This window comes from Serinus canaria, chromosome 3 (genome assembly GCF_022539315.1).
Source record: "Serinus canaria isolate serCan28SL12 chromosome 3, serCan2020, whole genome shotgun sequence".
NCBI lineage: Eukaryota > Metazoa > Chordata > Aves > Passeriformes > Fringillidae > Serinus > Serinus canaria.
Genome location: NC_066316.1, coordinates 74,098,695 through 74,115,339, shown reverse-complemented (window position 1 = coordinate 74,115,339; position 16,645 = coordinate 74,098,695). Strand labels below are relative to the sequence as shown.

The following is a 16,645-nucleotide window of genomic DNA, read 5'->3' as shown; positions in this document are numbered from 1 at the left end:
AAACCTGCTCCTGCAGTCTCTCTCATGCACTTCAGACAAATTTAGCTGTATAACTTAAGTAGTCATTGAAATTGTTTGGGCCACCACAGCTGACTTTGCCTGAAGCAAATGAGAGAATCATCACACAGGCATCACTGCTCCAAGATGGAAACTTTGATGGAAGGTTTGTGGCAAGAAGCCTGAGATAATTTCCTTATAAAAAGTTGGATCTAGAAAAGGACCAAGTTTAGCCATAAGTATTAACAAGATAAAAGCATTGTGTTTTTACCTTTTAGTGTGTATGGGCTGGGAGAAAACCTAATGTGAGAAAAACACGTGGCCTATTAAGAGAAACAGAAAAACTAAACCAAAATTTGTCCTTGGAAATGTTCCCATCATATGTCTGTAAAAATTCATTAGGGAGTGGAAGAAAATCTCTGTAATATTGATTACACAGTGATGTTTTTCTGGTTTTTTTTTTTTTGCTGTCATGTTTTAGAGAAGAAAGTTTTTCAGTGTATTTCAAGGTAGAAGGAAACTTGCTGAAAAGAAACCTGTGCATTTCTTTTAGGAAGTGGTTTATATTGGTCCAACAGAGAAGACTGTGATTCAGAAAACTGATTTATTTTTCAACCCCTATTATTTATCTATTTATCTTTTGGATTATTCTAAGGAAATAGCTACATTTAGATGCCATCAGTTTCTCAAAGTGTAAAGTGTGTATTCATCAGTGGGATGCTTCATGTTCTGTGGATGAATAATGCCATGCAGGATAAAACATTAATTCTTAAAAAACCAAAAGTGTCAGGTTAACCAGTATGAAGATGTAACATAGCCCTTCAGTTATGTAGCAGGCATATTTTTTTCCAAAAGTTTGAGGCTTTAGATTATGGAGTATGTTACAAAGATGATATTTTCTGGAAATACCAAAATGAAGTTTGACTTTTTCCTGTCCTAGTCCCTGGAGGATGCCTGTACAGCAGAACCTGCAGTACACTACACATGATGATGAGTTGTGTTTGGTTTAGGTTTTTAAAGCACACTACTCCAGAGTCCTAGCCATATTCCCTTTATCAGAAGCAAGTTTTGATGTACAAGTTTATGCACGGAGCATGGATGATTGGCTGGTTGGGTTTCACCATAATTTCTCTGCAGAGCCAGTGGAATGCCCTAGCTGCATGCTTGGGTGTGCTTCTGCCAGAAGAGTTTCTAGCATTGGGCAGCCATTCAAGTATAACTCAATACTTGCTCAGTAATATGCCTCTGTAACCTGCTATAATGATGTTTGGAAGTGGGAATTTTTAAATCCTGTCTAACTGGCCTGTTCTGCAAGACTCAGACTCGGAAGTAATTTTCTTAATTGTGTGCACTGCAGTCAATGAACACTTCATGAGGCAAATGTGACAAAGCCTCTGTTGCTGTTGCAGGGTCATCCTGGGGAGAGATAGGTAATATGCTGCTTTCTGAGTGGCAACAAACTCCACACTGTCCATTTAAGTGTTATCATAATAGCCTCTCTAAAGGTTACTACTGCTATTCCGAAGAATTTTTTAAAGTAGGTTTCTGCTGCAGGCAAAATGTGCATGCATGTTTTTAATTCAGTTTGTAAAACCAGAAATAAATATATATTTATAAATATTCCAGGTTCCCAGAATGGATTAAAAGACACATATAAATATTTACCAATTTGGGCATTCAGAAGGCAATAAGAAACTGGTTTCTTGCTTTATCTTAGTAAATAAGTAATTCCCTCATAGTCAACCCAATAGAAGAAAATCAAATCAGACCAGCTATATTGCCTCAAGTGTAGTTAAGTTCATCATCTTTGCTAAGGTTATAGTGGTAATGCAATATACCATGGAAGAATCTAATATTCAGCCCAGGGTGAAGATTGGGTATGCCAGAGGATTAGTGTCAGGGTGCTTTATAGAAGTGAAACTTGATGGACAGGCTGGAGACAGATCTACAGAATCTCATTAAATGGCAGAATTGTTCATTACTGAGCACTCTCACTGTAATAAAGTGCTCATTGACTTTGACAAATCCCCATCCCATGTCTTAAGGAAGAACAGCAAAGCAAGAGGTGTTGGGGAAGCTGGAGGAAATTTGCACAAAGTGGGGCAGATAATAGAAAAGCTGATGGGGGGATGCCACCATTTGATTGTCTTACCTGTGACTAGTGTGGCCTCTGCACACACACGTGGCTGTGTGTCACAGCCATATGAATTCAGCATGTCCCCAAGGCACCTTTGCTGGTAGGGCTGCCATGAAGCCCTAAGCACAAATTAAAACTTCCCTCAGAGAACCTCTGGAAAGGGTGCCACTGGCTGCAGAGCACAGTTTTTTACACCAGTTTGAATTCCCAATGTCCACTGGGTGATCTGATCCTAGTGCACGTAAAGATTAAGGTGCTTATTTTAATGCATCAAAAGGTGTATATGGAGTGATGCTTGAATATTATTTAAATGAAGTGATTGCAGCTCTTACCTGTCATACTTTGGATTTTTCTAGGCTACCAATTCACAATTGGCTAGTTCTAGTATGATGAAATATAACTGTGAACAAACCAAGTCTGAGAAAGTTAAATGGTAACATTAGTGGCAGTGTGCTAAGCTGTGGGTTACTGCCAACTACTACAGAAATTCCTGTTGATTTTTCAGACTCTTTGGCTTGATGTGTCTTATTTTAAGTGGAGACAGTAGACAAGGACAATAGTGATGTGTTTCTTAAAACAAATAAAAACAAAAAACCCCACCAGAAAGCCTGTGTAGGCTGTGAAATTGGATCAACTTATGAGCTTCTTCAATCAGGTCTTTCTTAGGTAAGCTAAGACAGTAATTATGATTATTAGTTGACATATGATTTCATGTTGACTTCTACATTTTATTAGCGTGTGAGATTATGAAGTATTTTTTTTACATAAGAAATTTTCGATTTGTCAGCTACATTAAAATGTGTGAAGTTAAGTCAGTGACATGGAAAAAAGGATTAAATAAAAAAAATAAGGAAAACGAAGGAAAGAATCATGGGGAAAGTGGAGGAAAATATTTTTTTTCTGGTTTGTTCTTTTTCATCACAACCAGTGAAGCACCCTTCTTTTTTTCCACAGGAAGCAGTCATGACAGGGACATAAATGTCTAGTTTATCATGAAATGAAAAGTGAATATTTTCATAATTGACCATTACAAGAAAGATTCATTGGCTGTACTTCAAGGCAGCAGGTGAATTCTTTGCCTTGGTAATTGAAAAAGTAACCAACCCTGTAAGATGGAACAAGTTTGCCAGAGAAATACAGCGGTAGAGGGCTTGTTGTTGGAACCTTAGCAAGTAGAAAACAAGCCAAAGATTTAAGTAAAAAACTAATGTTAACTTTAGTTATGATATAATTATACCTTGTATTTGTTATTAGAAACTTCAGTGTCATGAGGCTTAAATATTCATATTCCAAATATCATACTAATGGTTAGAGAGAGAAATATTTACTGTATTATTCTGTCTTCCTGCAGTAGATTGGTTAAATGGGTCTGTATTAAATACTGCACTTGATCCAAGGTGGATTCTTAAATCATATTTGGAAAAAAATCTTAAGTGAGATCAGTATAGATTAGTTTCTTCCCTCTCTCCTACTGTTTAAGTAGGTTGTTAAAGGATACATACAGTTTTTAAGCAGCTAACAATAAAAGCAGGTCAATTTTAGTATTTGTTTATACTTCTTCAGAAGCAAGGTTAGAAGTTTTCCCTTGGCTTTCTTTGGCTTTTTTTTTTTCCCTTTTGCTAAGCAACTTGGTTACTTGGTAATCAACTGATAAGCAAGCAATCTAGGAAAAGCTGGTAGATAAAACTGCTTGAGTGGTTTATTCAGCTAGGATGCATGCAAATGTGTTGTGCCTTTTCCAAGGCATTCCTAAGACATTCTAGCCCTGTTAAATTCCTTGTGTGTAACTTCTGGACTTGTGTTCATGAAGTAATGTGTTCCATGTGTGAAAGTGTAACACTAATTATTCCTTTTTTCCCTGTGGATGTGCAAAAACAGTGTTTGGTCTCTGTGTTGGAGAAGTGTCTTTGCTTGAATAAATAGAAAAATGAGGGACAAGAAGACTGCAGTGTTATAGGTCAATAGGAGCTTGTCATGTATCTTTTATAAAAATAATAAGTGTAAAAATCCAGTGTTCTTATCACAGTCCTGTTGATCCTCTTCTGTGCCCTATTTTCAACAGCCTTTTCTTACGCTTGAGCTCCATTTTGGATTTCCTGATGGCATTTGTGAAGGATCAAAATTTTTCTTCTGCAGAAATCCCACAGTTCAATGCTGTGGGAAATTTTGTGGTGTACACATTGTGGCAGCCTACTATGATGGAACAGTTCTGTGCTGATGACAGATCCAAAGACATCTTCCATACTTCTGCAATGATGCACACATTTGCCTATGCAGAGCAGCAGTTTCTAAAGTGGATTGTCATGTTCTGGTACAAGCTTGCCATTCCTTCATATCAGTACTTGATTTTTTCTCAGGGGTATATATATATTTTAATGAAATGTGGACTAAGTGCCTTGCTAAATGTGAACTTAGGTTTTACTGCCAAACAAGTAACAACATAAAATATATGTGAAGGAAAGCATCTCAGTAATCAATGTTGTGTTTAAGCAGTATGTTAGCCTTTCACTATTCAAGAAATGAGCTTAAGTGCTCTCTTGGGCAATAAGTGAAATAATGTCTACTCTAATGCTTGTTCGTAGTGAGTATTTACCCTAAGCAGAAAACTACCTCTCTAAAATGTGGCTGTCAGCCTCTCATCAAGAAGGGCATAGAAGAGAGAAAAGGTGCTTGATGCATGTCAAGGCTGAGGTGAGGCTAAATGAGAAAATTAACATATTACCCATGTGTGTTTTGCTGTGCTTTTACCTCCTCCTTTGTACCCTTTTCATGAAAGTCTACGTAAAAGTGCCAGAGAGCCACCTGTGAATACCAGTATCCAGTGTGCTACAGCTGTGATGGTTGTGCTTTGTGTGTCATGACACACTGAGCAAGCAAAATCACACAGTTACCCTCAAATGAAATTGGTATGGAAACTTAACCTCTGATAGGCTGCAGGTTCCCTTTTCCTTAGTCTAATCCTCATAAACATAGGTGTCTCACCTGAATTGACTCTGTGCAATGGTGTATTTCTCACAATCTCTCCAGACTGGGTGGGATTAATTTTTATAGGGAATGTGCAGAATTGGTAGGACATTCATTATAAGTAGGCCAAGCTGGTAGCTGTGGCCCAAGATCTGCAAGGAGGTTGGTGTCCACTGGAATTGCAAGCTGGCCAGGGTTCATGCAGGATACAGAGGGTCAAGCAGTGGATGCAGGCAGCAGGAACTCACACTGTTCAGCTGATGTGCTCAGGTCACACACTATTTTCCTGATATAATTTCTGCATCGTTTGTAATAGTAATGGCATTTTGGCTTATAGGGAAAATGAATGCTGTCCCTGTTGGCATTGTTCCCTTATTTTATGAAACACCTTTCCCCTTTGTCTACTTTGGTTAAATTCAAATGGGCTCTTAATTTGTCCTTTACAGTAATATCTTGTGAACTTTATATATGCTTTTGTTCTGAACTTTTAAAACTTTCCTGTTTTTGAATGCTAGCTAATATATTTGCTGTAATTTATATTACAGTATAGAAAGTGATTTTCAGTATTAAAGCTGTGCTAGGACCTGTGTTCTTCTAATGTTCTTTTTGATACATGTCAGAAAACTTGATTATTTTGCTGCTATTGTTGTGAGCATCGGAGAATAACTAGGGAGCATTGCTTTGGTCTTGCTGTCCTACAGGTATATTGCCTCAGCTTATTCATCCCAGATTACCTTCAGAAGTGCACAGAGCAGCACACCAGTATTTAGGAAGGCTGCTGTGCTCACAGCTCTTGGATTTAGGTCACTTTATAGCTAAGCAGTGGATGTGCATTTTGATTTAGAAAAAGACACCAACGTGTCCACACAGCAAGACTTGCTTCTGTGTTACTGCATTCTATGTTTGAATTTGTCTGCTGTGGGGGATTTGCATTGACTGTTGCACTCTTTGTGGCTCAGATCTGTTGGATATTATCTGAAGTATAATTGTATAAACATACAGATGTATGTGGTTACATTAAAAAAAAAAAAGTTGCTGAAGCTGTTTTGAAAGCCAGGTATGGTTGAAAATATACATCAATTTTTAAGTTAAAGAAAATAACAAATTCTAAAATCTGCAGATAACAGGGATGATCAAATATGGCAGTCTGTTGTTACTATCTTAGTTAATGTTTTCCATTCACAAATCTAAATTTTAGTAATCTTTACTCTTTCAAAATCTTAGTAAGGCTGTTTAACACTGTTTCCAGTGGGTTTAAGCTTGTGGAAAATGATAGGAAATTAGAAACTCTTCTGAGAATTCCCAGCTCTGTATTTCAACAAATTTTCCTTTGGGAGCTGGTAGAAGTATTACTTTTATTTGTAACCACAAAGCCAAAGAAGACGGTGGAAGAAAATGGAATTCCATGTTTCCTGAAGCCATGCACATGGTCATCAATGTGTTAGGATAGCTGGAGTCTCGCTCTGGGGTTCAGTGCCCAAAGTGCACCCAGTTAGATGTGGTGAAGTCGCACTTGTGTGTCCAGACCTGCTAGCAGGTGTGCTGGTTCAGCACGGCTGCTGAGAGCTCAGTAGCTGGTGCCCCATGCTATCACTCCTGCCCCAGGATCAGGACTTTGGTGGCTCCAGGAAGGTGAGGAAGCAAGGAGATGGAAAAGCAGTGTCACTCCTGCACAGCCTTCCTTACTCCAGCTGGGACACCCTTGGCAGCTTCCAGATGTGCGAGTGAGCTGCAGAGCTGAGGGTTTCCTTGCCTTGTGACAAAGGGTTCCTTTTACTCCTTTGATCACTTTGGACTCCCTCGTGCCAGGGAGAAATGGGAGAAATTAAGACAAATAGACTTGTCAAAAAGATCTTAAGAAGATTTCCTGTGAAGTGGCTTCCAAGCTAAAGGTCTATGTGGGATAGTAATGACAGATTGAAAGATCACAGCCTCTGAAGTGAAAATCTGTGCTGAAGAGCTTTCAAAGTGCTCCTTCAGGGTGGAGCCTGTTTTAATGTTTGAGTGAAACTATAGGTCATAATTTTACAAGGTTTGTCTTACAGCAGTTACAGGTGTTTTAGTTTGCTTCAGGTATTATTTAGTGGGTTTATATAATGAATTCATGTTTGTTTTAATCTTGTAGTGGGGAAGCTCTGATATTCCCAATTCATTAGATACTTTTAAGATCTCAAATGCAATTACAAATGTGATTTGAAATGTTTAAGGCACTTTTTGAAAGAAATAGCTTTCTTAGAACAATTAGTTGATTTTGAAAAATTAATGCAGGACTCATTTGTTTAAGCAGAGAGCTAATCTGAAGTCCATCATGTGGGGATTAAATCAAAGTCAATAAAACTGACTGAGAGAGTGGGGGTTGTTCAGCCTGGAGAAGGCCTCAGGAACACCTTATAGCAGCTTTTAGGAACTAAGGGGGAGACAAGAAAGATGGAGAGGGACGTTCTTTAAGGGCATGTAGTGATAGGACAAGGGGAAATGGCTTTAAACTGGAAAAGGGTCGTTTTGGATCAGAGCTACAGAAGAAATTCTTTATTGTGAGGAAGGTGAGGCACTGGCAGAGAAGTTGTGGATGCCCCATCCCTGGCAGTGTTCAAGGTGAGGTTGGATGGAGCTTTGAGCATCCTGGTCTAATGGACACTGTCCATGAGAGGGGGTTGGAAGAAGGTGTTCTTTAAGGTCCCTTCCAACCCAAACTGTTCTGTGACTTAGGTTGGAAAATCTGACATGAGGGGTTTTGAAGTAACACAGTGTGTTGAACACATGCATAGTTATAAACCAGCTAAGGAGAGCATGTACCCTGAAGTACATTTTTGTGTGTGACCAAAGATATTGATGACATGCAAGTCCTGTATAGCTGTTGTAAAGATTATTATAGAAAATGATACATTTTTTGTGATTTGTTCGATTTGCCTATTAAATCCCTAGAAAATTATACCCTAACAATAGGGAAGAAAGGAATAGGAATCCTTTTACATTCAAGAACCATTTAGACTAATTTTCACAGAGCTGAATTGCATTTTTATAGAATTTTGTCAATTTTGTGCCTATTTCATTTTCTAACAACTTTTTACTGATGAAATCTTGTAGGTTCTTGTCTCTGGAGTGAGCTGCTACACTTCTAAAATATATTTCAGAGGGGAAAATAGCAAGAGAGTAATAGCAATAAAAACAGTGTGTATCAGATTGTAAAAATTGTCTTTTCCACTTATTAATTATGTACCAGCAACTTGTTTTAGTGCTAAATGTGGCTATGTAAAGTTCCAATGCATTTGATGTCGACCTGAGTGTTTTCTCTAAAAATAAAAATGAGCAATTCTAGATTTTGAAATGATGGCTGCTGAAGGTAGGTCCTTTTCCACCTCCCATGTTCTCTGTCCTTACCCTGTTTTAGAAAAGATAAATGCTATCATAAACCCTAATCTCCTTAAACTGAAATCAAATCACAGTTAAGAGCCTTAGTTAAACAGCTGTGTTTATGAAGGGATAAGCTTCTTTTCTTTATAGCTTCAGAAAACTTATCAGATATAAAGCACCTAACAATGTTGGTTCTACCATCCCAACAAATGATGAAGGATCCAAACTTGAGCATTTTTGGATGCATTTGAAAAGGCACAGCCAGAAGTTTTTACCTCAGAGCTTCTTGCCATTTTATCTAGTTATTAGAGAGAGGCAGGTTTTATGGACCTATAAAGCTACATTTTAGAAATGCTGATGTGGCGATGCAGAGCAATGCAGGGTCCCCAGGCAGTGCCAAGGAGAGCTGCTTTATGGCAAAAACCCAGCCTTTTTAAGCAGTTTGGCCTTTATCAGCTACATAGTTTTAAATCATAGCAAACATAATTCAACCAACCACCATGCACCACAGTGTGAACTCACAATGGTTACAGAACTTGTTTTTCTACCTCTAATTCAGCTGAGTCACTTTCCCTTTTCTGCTTGGCTGAAGTAACAGGCCTAAGCCGTGGTTTTACATGGCCTTCCCTTTGAAAGGTTTTACCTAGATGCAACATGTTTATGGTGAGGAAATTGATTTCCTTGTCACTTCTAACTCTCTGTGGCTGGACTTGTTTCAAAGGAAACAGTTGAGATTGTGTCTCTGGAAAAAGCAAGACTGAGTCTCTGGATGCCATATTATGGGTTTGGTTTTATTGGTTTGCTTTGCTCTGGTTTTGTTGGCTTTGCATTGTCACCCTCCACACTCCTTTTTGATGATCTTGTTAAAAAATATTTGCCTTGATTACAAGAGTAAGCAGAGCCTTTGCAGTGTGATCATTCCCAGCTCCTTTATTCCACGTGTGTTGACTCCCGGGTGGGACAGCCACAGTGCACAGAAAACAGAGTGGCTGTGAGTGGTGGGGTGGCTGTACAGCCTGTTGCAATAGGAGCTGCACACAAGCTCATGCAGCTTTTAAACACATGCTTGTACCAGTGGAGTGTCACTGAGAGGGGATGCACAGGGCCTTGCTTGCCCCTTCTGTCACAGTGGAAGGACCAGTTAGGTGTGAGAAGCACATTTGTAAATCTGCCTTGGTAGAGAAGCCCCAAGTGACTCTAGAGGAAACTCCTCTGTGGTTTAAGGACCTGGTCACACAAGAGTGGACTTCTCTTGAAGCACACTGAGGGACAGTTTTGTCTTTGCTGCTCCAAGGTTAAGTAAGGATGCAGTGTTTATTGCCTCTATTGCCTTGTACTTTTCAGCTGCGAAAATATCTCAAGTACTTTTGGCAGATGATACTTAGGGAATTCTTTTGTCCCCACTCTCAGATACCTGCATATCACCAGACTTTGTTCTGTGGCACGGGCACCAAAATTTCCACAGGATTTTTTTAGTGAAATAGAGAGACTCAGTTGTACAGACAGGGGACAGAAGATTTTGATTAAGACAACTAATTTTTTTTTAGTTCCCATTTTGAGAAAGTGGTTGAAATGTAAACTTCTCTCAGGGAAGCCTGGGTTTTACTGCTTATAATTTGCTTTTAGATACTTGGAAGGAATGTTCTGTATAATTTTGAAGTGCAGAGTCCGCAGAAGGTGTAAAATGGCATGCTTTGATGAGCTGTGCTAATTTACAACAGCTGAGAGTTTACCTTCTGTTTGTACCTTACTTCACTTTGAACTCCAGGAGATGAGAAGATGAGTTTTTGTACTGTAGCAACTCACTGCTTTAATGGGATTCCTTACCATATATAATGTTATACATTAATGTAGTTCAGCTAGCCTTTTGTAAAGCTGATCTGCCATCATAGTTATTTTATTGTAAGTCTAAAAAGATGGAATATCTTTATTAAGTTTAATAAGTGTCTTCAAGGTAAACTTCTTACTCTTATGACCAGTAAATATAAGAAATGGAGAAAGTGTGAATGCAATACTGAATGCATACATTCTATTGTTTACTTTTATTACAAAACTGGCATTTTGTTCTGTGTGTTTCATAGGAAATGCATACATAAAAAGATGAAACTAGCATTGTCTTTCAAACCTTTTTTTGTAAAATAATGCCCCTTTTGAGAAGGCCACGATAATTATGTAGCACTAAGGGCGAAGGAAGCTTGCAGTAAAGCACTGAACTGACAATGCAAGGGACTGTACTGGGTTGGTGGAGAGTTTGCCTTTGGATAAAGAATTCCTCTCTTTCTCACAAGGATGCTGGGCAGAAACAATCATTAAAAATTTTGGAGATGAAAATACAGGTGTTAATGTTGTTACTCCTGAAGCTGTTTGATTATGAGTAAGAAATCTGCCAAAGATGTGTATGTTGTGTTATCCTCCTTGCACCTATTGAAACACTGTGCAGAACAACATTTCTGTCCAGCAGCAACTGGTGATGGATGCCTTACTGCTTAAATGCTTTAAGGAGATAGATGTTGTCAGCAGTCATTATTATTATCACTTGAGAAAAATTGAGAAGTATTTTTAATACATTGTGATTTGCTTTAATGCTGTGACTTTTTTTTAAATGTGTGTTTTTAATACACCTGCATTTTCTGTCTCTAATTACAGCATATTATAATGAAATGTATAATTTTTGGTGCTAGAGACTTTGACCAATAACTCTGCTTGCTGCAGTGTTTTTCAACTGAAAGATCAAAATCAAATTTCTGCCTCTTGCAAAGTGGCTTACAGACTGCAGGGCTCATGTTCTGAAAGTTGCAGGTTGTCACCATGACATCACAGAAATCCCAAATCAGCAAACCAGCCAAGAGATAGAGCATTTCTTATTTAGACAAACAGTTCCCTGTGTAGTACTCTGGACAAATCCACTGCAGCTTCTGCAGAGCCTGATCAGAGGTCAGGAGGACACACTCTAACAAGTGCTTTCACTCTCCACAGATAATGAACCTTGGTGTTCTTTAATCTTCCTTTGGGGCTGTGTATTTCCTGAAGTCAATTCATTTATATTTGGCCTCCTTCTTTATTGCCTGAACCAATCCCTCAGTCCTCCAAGCCCTGTCCAGTTTTGAAGCTGAGAGTCTGACTGCATCACAGTAATCATATTTGGGTCTGGAAAGATGCATATTTTTTCTTTCCCGCCAGCTGTGAACTCAGTCTGCAGTTTGAGAACAGACTTCAGGGGCACCAATGTACACAATACCAGTCCCACTGCTGCAGCAGAGTTCTAGCAATAGTGTGGACTTGGCTGGGCAGGAGCTGGGGACAAATAGCAGCATGACAGGATCTTTGATTGTGTGTAGTGGTTCCCTTGTGGTGGGGAAATGTGAATCTGAGACAATTCTCTTTATGCAGAGAAATGTTTGCTTTGGGGTCTTCTCTCGGCTGCATCCAATATATATATATATATATATATATTTATATTTTTTTTTTTTTTTTTTTTCATAAACAGTGTCTTTATATTTGGAAAAGTACAGACCTCAATAATTGTAAATAGCACCCTGTGTGTCAGTAAGGATGTGCAAGCCTGCTCACAGCTTCTTTTGCTGAGGGCAGTTCCACTTAGGTGAATGTTCTGCTTACAGTCCCAAACTTTTAAGGAAGTAAAACTTCCCTTCTGTAGTGTAAAAAGAGATACAGGACATTAAATTTCTTAAAAGCCTTCGGTGTTTGGATCAAACTTCTCTATCCACTCATCCTTCAGACAAATCCTAATCTTTGCTTTTAGGCTGTTTGTTTTTTGCTTTGGTATGCTGACTTGAACATTGGTATGAATTTTGTAATATTGACAAACTAGAGAACATCTGCTGATGACCAAGACCACAGAACAAAAGATTTACCACTCACTACTTGAAATACTTGCTTCTTTCAGAGGTACAATTCAATTAGATTATTTTTATTTACCTCACCTTCCTTGCAGCAGCCTTGTGAGAAGGGGAAGCTCTGTGGGTGGAGCAGGGTGAGTCTGGGAGAGGAAGTGAACCCAGCAGAGAAGGTGCAGGACACTTGAATCTTTCATTCTTTTCAAATTTTCTGTAAGCAGCCCCTACATTTTTTCCTTTTTTTTTTTTTTTTTTTTTTTTTTCTGTTCACTTATGAGACACCCTGAATCAGTGCTGGTGAATAAGGTAAGAAACACCTAGTGAGATTGATTAATTTTCCATCCTTTAAAATGAGGGAATGAACAACCCAACCCACCAGAAAACTAAATATTGATGCTGTCAGTGGCATGATAATTGGTCTCTCCTTTCATCTGCAAACAAACCCTTGCTTGGATTCTATTATTCATTCAAAGAGGAAAAGGGTTATTAATGCAGTGTTCTTTAATTTATATTTTTATTTTGTGTGCGTGAGAGAGAGAGAAAACAGGAGAGCAGTAATACTATAAATATATTGGCTAAGAGAAAACATTTGAAAATGATCCCTGCCCATTTTTTTAAATCTTCTCTTATCATGAAGAATGCGAACTGTGATAAATTGTTCTGCTAATCAAACAGCACTGAAAGGTTAGGTCATTGGAAGTCTTTAGTCATTTTGTGCTTTTCAAGAGTGAATTTGTTAAAATTATGCTGAATACCCACTTAAAGCCTGGGCTGAAAACCCTACCTGTGTTTTATAACTCTGCACTGTCAGAACCCATAATAAGTCAAACATTCTTTCAGAGGTACTCATAAGGGAGAAAAAACCCCGTAAATTCAAGAGTAATTTCAGATTGTAAATGAAAAAGAGAGGCACGACTGTTCATTTGCACCAATCATGCCTTCCTTTCATCTGCTCTGATTAGGCCTGGTGCGGTTTCATCAAACTACTCCATCACTGAGCTGTCACTCCAGTCGTCTGTTGATTGAAAACAATCAGGGCTCTGATGGCACAATTATTCTGACCCTTTAACTAGAGGCTGCTGTGATAATGAAAGGTTGATTATGATAGTTTGTGCCTCTTTCAGTTTGCCAAGAAGGTTAATTTGGGCATCAGACGGATGTTTAATGGGCGCTTGCTGGCTACACTGAGGTAAATGAGAACGTGCAGTCTTCGATATTGCACGGATATAGTTTGGCTGTCAATCATTGTCATTTTGAGTTTGTGCCTCACACTCTGGAAATCACATTTTATTTTTTCCTTGGGATTTAATTTATTCTGTGCCCTGAGGAAGTTCTTTCACTCTGTGACCTTCACAGTAGCTTTCTCTGTCTTTTTTCGCTTCCCTCACACGGAGCCCAAAGGCATAATACATCTAGAGGAACATTTTTCTTTCATTTTTTACATTAAAAAAAAAAAAAAAAAAGTGAAATTTAAAATCCCTGTTTATCACCTCACCCTGAACAGAGCAAATGTTTTAATTCTGATTGTAGAATCCAAACGTGCAAAAGGAAGCACGCCTGCTTGCTAACGCAGCGCCGCACGGGGAGCGCTTACGTAGACTCACATTTGTAAAACTGACAAACAGGTAATTTAGAAATATCTCTGTGTAAAGAGGCTGGGGGATGGCACAGCTTTATTTTCACAGGGTGCATGCATATGCCTTAGCTTGGTGCCTTGTAAATGTGGTCTCAGTGGCTGCGCTGCAACTTTTTGCTTAGAAAGTCTCTCTTCAGGGTTCGGGGCAGAAGGCATTTCATTGCTGAATCACAGATTATTAATATTTACTGTGTTCAGATTGAGAGAATCATATGCATGATTTTGTAGTTGTTTGACTTAAGGTGCAAAAGAAATGCAAATACCTCATAATTTTGATTGTTCCACATGCAGCTCATTAGAGTCTTATTTTTATGCACATTTTAAATTCAAAATAAAAAGAAGAAAAAGATTTCTGTCTTTAAGGCTGTTTTGCATCTAGGCTCGAAACACTTATTTTTCCTGCTGTCCACAACTGTGTAAGATAGTACCTGACTGATAAAATTGCAGGAGTCTGGAGGCTGTGCCTGCATGGTTACGAACTTCTAAAAATATTCTTGTGTAACTCATGACTTTGAAAAATGGTGTGCGTGTGTTTTGTTGTGTGGTGGGACTTTTTCCCTCAGCAACAATTCTTACATATTTCATCCTAAATGGATGGTACAGACAAATTTAGTTCATCCTGCTTAAAATGCTTCAAAGAAGATCCTAAACCCCCTTGATTTTGTCCTTTGTAGCCTCTAGGGACAGAGAGAGGATGACAAAGACCCTTTAGAGATCTAAATTCAGGCTCTTTGGAAATCCCCTTGCTTATTTTAGATTAGGTGAAAGTTCCTCCATAGCTCTCATTGGACTTTATTCAGACCTTTGGTAAATGTCCTGGTTTATCTATAGATTCTGCTCCTCTACTTGGAATTAGAAGAGTCAGGGTGTTGCTGACAATTGCCAACTGAAATGTGGTTTTGAGACAGGAGGTCCCAGTCTGGAACAACTCAGACTTGCTGAGTTAGATAAAATCTAATAAAAGGCAAAATTATGTGTGAGTTTACAGCCAGAATATATATTCCTAGTGTTTCAAAGACTGAACTAGTAAAGTCCAAGTTTTGCTTTTTGAAGTTTACTTGGTGGTGCTTTAAGGTGATTACTGTAGTAATACTGTGTTGCTTTCATGACTCTTCTTGACTTCAAAAATCAATAGAATCAGGTCTATAGCACTGTCCAATATGCTAAGGATACAAAGATATTAATTTGATTTCTTTTTTTTCTGGCCAAAAACTTGCTTCTGTTAAGGAACAGAAGAACTGTTCAGATGAGATTTATAGTTCTTTCTCATCCTCTGATTTAATATAATCATCAGATTGTCACACACAAATTGAATCATTTGTGTTGCATATATCTGATCTCAGTCCAGGAAAATGTGTCTTTCCACTTTTTCTTCCATTTTTAAAATTTTGTTTTCTCCTAAAATGAGAACGTTCACTAGGTTATTATAATTGGGATTTCCATTTTTTTTTAATGGGACAGTGGGAATTGTTTTAAAACCTTAGAAAATTTGTTTCCTGCTATTTGTTGTTGCTAAAACAAACAAAACACAAAAAACCTCAACACTCCAACTGCCTTGTTTTTTCCACTGCTGTCACTTCTTGACTTCATCTCATTTGCTAGACACCTTGAATGATATAAAGTAGCATATTTGCAGTCCATTGGGCTACAACGTGACTACATCAACTAAAGAGCAGGCCAAGATGACTTTATAATAGAGTTCCTGTGGCCCCTCACAGGTTTAGGTAAGTTTTTTCTTTCTTGGAACTCTGTCAACAGAAACTTTCCCTGACGTTGGCACTGTTACTTAGAATTAGTTTCTAAGTGAACTGAGAATAATAAATATGAGTGTGTCAGGCTTTTTGCACTCATGAAGTGGCTTGGCTTTTCTGATAGAGGGCTTGGTGTGGTGTCAAGTGAAGGTCTGGCAGCTTTCCCAGCAGAGTGGCTGGAGAAGGACTGCAGAGGATGATGAGCAGGCGAGGCACAGGCGTGATGGGCTCTCTTGCTCCCTGGCATAGCTGGCAGCCCAAAGGACCAGGAAGCTACTGCTTGCAGGGTTATCTTCAACAGAAGTGAAATTCCTAGTTCAGCTTTAACCTTCTGTGCCTCCGTGGCCTCTCTGGCTGTGGGATATGTGTGTTGTGTTCCCCATTAACAGCAGGGAGGGAAGGACTGTGCTGCAGGCCTGTGTGACTTGGACTGTTCAAGCACTGTGCTGGAAGCAGAAGCAGGTGCTGGAAAAACAATGAACTTGCTATCCAGCATGCAGATGTACTTTGATGTGTGCTCCAACTGTGCCACAACATATTTTTCCATCTTTTTTCTGCTGTTTTGAGAATGCACTCCATTGCTAAATCACATAACGTAACCTTGGAGAAGAAAAATCCTTTGGGTTAGGGCATTAGAATAAGAGAATTAATCTGGTTTGAAAATCCTGCCCTTCTAAGGGTCTACTTTTGTCATTTACTTAGTTTAGAAGATGAATATGGCAAAATATATTATTTATTGAAGTTGATATAGGCACTAGGCTGTAGCTTCCTTTACTCACACACTCATACATTAAAATTAATAGAAAAGAAGCTTCTATTAGTTTAAACAGAATTTGCCTATATGGGAGTAGGAGTAGGGGTCTTTCCTTATTTTTGTAAATTATTTAGCACTGATACAAATATTTTAAACCTCAAAATTGTAGATTTTTTTTTTTGCTTGCTTGTTTGT

At 38.5% G+C, this 16,645-nt stretch overlaps 1 protein-coding gene across 1 annotated transcript in view; it reads left to right on the top strand.

Moving 5' to 3' along the window:
• KLHL32 (kelch like family member 32) overlaps nucleotides 1-16,645 on the top strand; it is a 95,052-nt gene that overhangs the window by 56,503 nt on the left and 21,904 nt on the right. The window lies entirely within an intron of this gene.